The following is a 6,547-nucleotide window of genomic DNA, read 5'->3' as shown; positions in this document are numbered from 1 at the left end:
AGTGTTTGTCGCTATAGGTATTCATATTTAGCGTTGAACCATCTGTCGCTAAACATATGTATACCGTCCCTCTATCTATCGCCAAAAAATAAGTGGGCCCCACCTAGCTTGAGCGTGCCACTTACATTGAGCTCCCACGCCCCGCTTACATCGACCTCGCGCGCATATTTTAGCCAGCCCACGTGTACAGTGAAAACCCTAGCCCCCAAATCCCAAATCCCAAATCCAGTGAAGTCATCCCGCTAGCCGCCCTCTCCCTCTCTTCCCCCATGCACGCCGCCCTCTCCCTCTCTTCACGCATGCCGCCCCCTCCCTCTCTTCCCCCACGCACGCCGCCCTCCTCTCCTAAGGCTGGATCCACGCCGAGGCGACCTCCTTTCAACTCCTATGGCCTGATCTACGCTAGGGCGACCTCCCTTCAACTTCATCGGTTGGATCGCAGTGGGGGCTACCCTTCTCTCCCCCTCGATAGGATCCACGGTGTGCCCTCCATTGCTGGCAACAGCGCCTCCATCGACTCATGGCAGGCTACGGGAGGATCCACACAATGGGGGCTGCCCTTCCTCTCCCCTTGGCCGAATCTACAACGTGCCCTCCATTGCTGGCAGCGGTGCCTACATCGACTCATGGCGGGCTATGGGAAGTATTGGGGCTGTGTTCCATGGAGGAAGCCCCACATCGCCAGCCCCACCTACCTCCACCGTTCTCCGCCCCATCTTCCCCTCCATCCCTTCCCAAGGCTCAGAATCCCCACCTCCAACGGCCACGGCATCCACTCTGCAAGAAAGGTGAAGGCAGTGGTTGTGTGCTAACAGGATCCTTTGAGCGTTGTTGTAGGTTAGAGGAACATGTCGATCTCTGTTTTGTTCTTCAACTCACAGCTTTGGTCCTCTTGGATCTCTATTCTTTTCTAGAGTCCATCAGTCACCATTTGGTCTACAGATCTGTAGGCTGGCAGCAGGGGTGCAGTAGGGGTGCAGCAGTAGCTCAACTAGATTGATTTTTCTTTTGTGCTTGGCTCATGTGCAATAGCGGCAGCCTAGGTTATTTTCTAATACAAGTTTTGTTGGCTCAAGTTATGCTTTATCTTATTATTAAATCACTAGATTTTTAACTCCATTCTTGTCTTGATTTTTGATTTAGATAGCTTGGCAAATATGCTTATGGGGTTGCAGTAACTTAATCAAGTATTTATTTGATTGCTCTCTTGAACCGTGGCTTGTTTAGTGGTCAAAGTTAGCACTTGGTTAATATTTTCATAGTTATTGAAAATTGTGTTGCCTCTATTTCTATGCTTTCACCCAATAAAATCATCATAGGTTGTATGAGGCATACTGACAGTAATAGCAGTTTGCTAGCATTGGCTTTAGTTTGCCTATGTGTTGCAGTTCCAGTTACCATTTGATTACCTGATAGCCTGAAAAGGAATTTGCATATAATTTCTGCTGTCTGGCTTAGTTTTGATTGAAAGTTTATATCTTAGTGCTATTATTCATTCAGTCACATATTTTATTTCTGGGACCTAGCAGACCTCAATTGAGATCCTGGTCTCATGTTTCTTCTGTAAGCTTGCCCTAAGAGCAGGAGCGCATCCTGTTATCGGTCTCCTATAATGGCAAACTTCCATAACGATCACTTGTTATATTGCTAGGAAGTAGAAACTTCCTTGCTAAATCTAATTTGCTCTTTTTGCTGGCAGGTGAGATCTATGGGAATGAAAGGGACTTGAGAGGTTTTCTCTTATTTGGTATTCAATTGTATTATATTGCTAAGGAGAACCTTATTGTGTATAGCAAACATGTGTAAACTTGTATGTCCTAAGCTCCTGCCACACTGGTTTCATTAATTGCCTATAATAAGTGAAGGTTACTGTCTACTCTAGGTCATAGCCAGTTTTATGTCAACACTTCATGTAGGGCCATGCTATGTTCAATTGGTCACTGGTAAGCCTCTTTTGTGATGTGAGCCGGCGAGCCAGTAGGGGAGCACTGGCGAGATTCTGGCAAACTATGCGTGGATGAGATGAATCCATTTATCTAGCATAGAGCAGAGGTGCAGAGCACGCTGTGCGGGGTGCTGTAGCCTAGGACAGGGCAAGCGGGCGGGAAGATGTTGGCAGCAGGCCTAGGCGCGGTGGCTGCATGGAACGAAATGCCAGCGCGATGCTACTACATGCCTAGTGATTATGATTTACAAGAATTTGTATCGGAACTAATGCTAAGGTGACACTAATGACAAGGAATTACTAATTCTAGAAGTAGAAACAATGTCCCCATAATGCTCTGCTAATGATTCTAGACAAATAGCGGTACATCTTTTCATTGAACCATTAAATATGATATATTAGACTTATAATGTTTTATGTGTGACTGTTGCATAATCTCTTCATCTTGGCTACTGCAGTGTGAGTGCTTCTCTGAATCTCTGATTTACTGAGAGCACTATGCACCAGCCTAAATTATTACTTTACCAAATCAAGTAATCTTGTGCCAACTCTATGTACAGTGTGCCATTCTAGTATTTTAAGGTGATCTTGACTTTTAGACTTCTATTCAGTATGGTTACAATGCCTCATGCATTTTGGTTTTAATTCATAAGTCTAATTTGGAGCTTTGGCGTACTCCCTAGAATGGTGATTGTGTACTAGTGCTAGCAGTAGGAGTCTAATACAAATATTTCAGAACATTTGTTTTCAGTTAAGGCCTGTTGTGGTGTAGTGAGTTGACATAATTTTCATTTTGCCTTGATCTGTGATGCATGACCAATGTTCTTAATTAAACCTATCTGTGATAGGTAAAGGAATGCAAGAAAAAGGAGTGCAACACGGCATCTAGACCTCTCAGGGGCACTGTAGGTATGTCCCTAAATTTACATTCATCAAACTACGTACAAAACTAGTGACAAATTGTAAAAACCTAGTGACTAAATTCAGCATATAGAAATATATTTGGAAGACAAAACTAGTCTCTTGCTTACTGTTTCTAAACAAAGGTGTCTTGACCTTTTTACTGATATTTGTACTATTTTTAAGTTGAAAAGGAGCCTGATTGTCTAGTTAAAGAATAGTAGTATTATTTTCAGATGTCGGGCCTCATTAGCAAGCAGTATTATTTTCAGATGTTAGGCCTCATTAGCAAGCAGAAGTTGTTTAGTTAAATTAAATCGGTTGGGTAATGAAATTTAGAGCACAAGCATCTTCCTTTTTTTCTCAGAGCACAAGCATCTGATGCTCACATGTATGGGTACAAGACTAGTTAAGCAGCAAGGTGCTAGTGGGGAGCAACTACGTCTTGTCCTTGAAGCTCTGAACCTGATCAGGAATTCACGGCAGTGCCCAGCAGTGATGCGGGCTTTGCCGATGAGGCTGTGATGTTGGCCCCAAACTTGAAATTTAGTAGTAACTTTAAGACCTGTTTATACTATATGGTTCCATTCACCAGAGTTTTGTTGAACCACAAATCCATGACCTTGCATTACTGTTTGAATTTTGAACATGAATCTTCACTGCCTCCTTTGTATTGAAGACATGTTTTACTTACTTGTGCAGCATGAAGGATGTTAGCAGCTCAATGGCAGTGTATCACAGTTGACAACATTAGGTTTGTCAACTCTTTATTCTTCGCATTGCAGCAACAACATCAGCTCGACAGTCGCACTGAGCTTTATAGAATGCTTTGCATGTGTGTTGATAGTAGCACTAGATCAATAGCAGCATGTGCTGTTTTTCTTATTTAGCCTTTGGTTTAATTTCTCTCTTGTTTAATTAATTAGAGCATTTATTAGCTGGCAGATTAGTAAGTTAAATCAATTAGAGCATTTAGTAGCCGGCAGATTAGTAAGTTAAATCCATTATTTCTTTGCTTCCAATGATGTATTATTGTCGAAGTGATATTTATGTACATGTATTTCAGGGAATTAAGCCTTCTCTATTTTGAGAATAACACTTTATATCTTGCAAAGTAATACACAATTTTACTACTATAGAAATGATGATTTCATCTTGTTCCATACTGATATGCTTGGGGTTGGTTGTTTAGTTCCTCATTGGTTGTGATGTACAAGACAAATTCATTTGGTGCAACCAAGATCCTGGAGGTGCTCAAGAACTGGTCGGAGAGGAGCATCCAGGTCATCGTCGTCACCGACGGCGAGCGCATCCTTGGCCTCGGGGATCTCGGTTGCCAGGGGATGGAAATTCCCGTTGGCAAGCTCTCCCTCTACACTGCCCTCAGAGGTGTTCACCCCTCAGCTGTAAGCGCTGCTCACAATGCCCCTTCTTTAGTGTTATTACTCCTAATAAACTTGTACTACTGGACCGCTAGAATTGGAATTGATTTGTTGTTTTCTTTTTTTCCACTTCTCTGAAGATGGAAAATGATTACTCTGCTGCAGTGCCTGCCGATCTATGTCGGCACCAACAACGAGACCTTGCTCAATGACGAGTTCTACATCGGCCTCCGCCAGAAACGTGCCACCGGTGAGGTCAGACACTGATCTGATCTGCAAGGTTGTTCTGTTCACCACCTGTAGCTGCACTTGGTGAATTTGTTGTAATCGATCTCTTGTCTGGAATCTGGATTGAGACGTGTTTTCTGTATTGATGGTTCATACAGGAGTACCATGAACTTCTCGAAGAGTTCATGACCGCCGTCAAGCAAAACTACGGCGAGAAGGTCCTCACCCAGGTCAGTCTCAGTCGTCGGTCACAGTGGACCAGTCATAGACACTACCATACTTGTTGTTGGTTTTTGCCTTTTTGCCGCTAGCCTTTCTCTATGTGACTGCCGACTCCTGAATCTGAAATGCAATGTTTTTGTTGACCTGTGACGTGCAGTTCGAAGACTTCGCGAACCACAACGCTTTTGACCTGCTGGAGAAGTACAGGGAGAGCCATCTCATCTTCAACGATGATATCCAGGTAGCTTATGCAGCTCTGTGTGTTGACAGCAGCACCATGGTCCATTGCTCCATGGATGCCAAGTTCAGAAATAGGGGGTGCTGCCTATTTTGTACTCGTCACAGGGGGTGCTGCCTGTTTTGTACTCGTCCTTTTCTTTCTATACTATGCCGATGAATGAACAAAAAACGATGCGGGTGTAATTGTTGCAGGGAACGGCCTCCATGGTCCTGGCAGGCCTCCTGGCGGCGCTCAAGGTGGTCGGCGAGATGCTTGCAGACCACACTTACCTGTTACTCGGTGTCGGCGAGGTCAGTTGCGATTATATGGTTTGATCAACATTATATACTGTAGCAGTGTTAATTACCTTACCTCTTCTTTCTCAAAGTTTTGGATCACGCACGGGCTGCTTTTCTTGGTGAAATTGACACGCTTTTGTTGTCTGCTTGCAGGCCGGGACTAGCATTGCCGAGCTCATTGCTCTCGAGATGTCAGATCGAGGAGTGCCGCCCAAAGATGTGGCTGATGGACTCCAAGGGCCTGATCATGGCATCGTGGATAGACTTGCTGCAGGCGTTCAAGAAGCCGTGGGCGCACGAGCACGAGCCCGTGGCGACGCTACTGGAGGCAGTGCAGTCGCTGAAGCTGACAATGCTGATCGGCACCTCGGGCAAGGGTGGTACCTTCACCCAGGATGTGGTGGAAGCCATGGGTGCCCTAAACAAGAAGCTCGTGATCTTCGTGCTGTCGAACCCGACGTCGCACTCGGACTGCACGATGGAGCAGGCCTACACGTGGACGCAGGGCCACGCGGTGTTCGCGAGCGGCAGCCCGTTCCCGACAGTGGAGCTAGATGGGAAGACGCTAGTGCTAGGCCAGTCCAACAACACCTACATCTTCCCTGGGTTCGGCCTCGACGTTGTCATCTCAGGCGCCATCCGCGTCAGCGACGACATGCTGCTGGCTGCCTCCGAGGCGCTGGCGGAGCAGGTGATGGAGGAGCACTTCGCCAAGGGCCTCATCTTCCCGCCCTTCACCAACATCCGCGCCATCTCGGCCCGCATTGCCGCCAAGGTGGCCGCCAAGGCCTATGAGCTCGGCCTCGCCAGCCACCTGCCACGCCCCGATGACCTCATCAAGTATGCGGAGAGCTGCATGTACACCCCCACCTACCGCAGCTACCGGTAAGGATCAGGACCATGGCTGGGGGGCTGCGGCCGGCGCAAAGGAAAGGAAATGGGTGAATTATTATTATAGACAGACTACAGAGTGATGAGTGAATAAAAAGTTGAGCTGATGTTGATTTCTACTGTATTTCATCTTGTTCCATACTGATGTACAAGACAAATTCATTTAGTGTTTGACTTTGATGGATGTGATGTACAAGACAAACTGGATGTTATATGATTGAGCTGCTTGTGATATGTGTTTGTGTATCTTCATGTGACATGTGGACACTATATGAGCATTGAATATCGTTTTGATATGTGCTAAAAATTGTATTTTTTCCATATTAAATTGTTTTGTTGAACAGTCTGTCGCTGTAAATATATGGAGTGTTGGATGATCTGACGGTGAATGTGTGGTAACAGATTATCTGTCGCTAAAGAGTGGCAACAGGCTATCTGTCGTTGTAAATATTCACTGCAA

The 6,547-nt window shown here is 45.6% G+C and overlaps 1 pseudogene; it reads left to right on the top strand.

Moving 5' to 3' along the window:
• The first annotated feature begins 224 nt into the window (after positions 1-224).
• On the top strand, positions 225-6,301 carry LOC136520620 (NADP-dependent malic enzyme, chloroplastic-like; annotated as a pseudogene).
• The last annotated feature ends 246 nt before the right edge of the window (positions 6,302-6,547 follow it).

The sequence above is a fragment of the Miscanthus floridulus genome, chromosome 18, assembly GCF_019320115.1.
Source record: "Miscanthus floridulus cultivar M001 chromosome 18, ASM1932011v1, whole genome shotgun sequence".
NCBI lineage: Eukaryota > Viridiplantae > Streptophyta > Magnoliopsida > Poales > Poaceae > Miscanthus > Miscanthus floridulus.
Note: the sequence above shows the minus strand (reverse complement) of the source record. Positions and strands in the feature narration are given on the sequence as shown.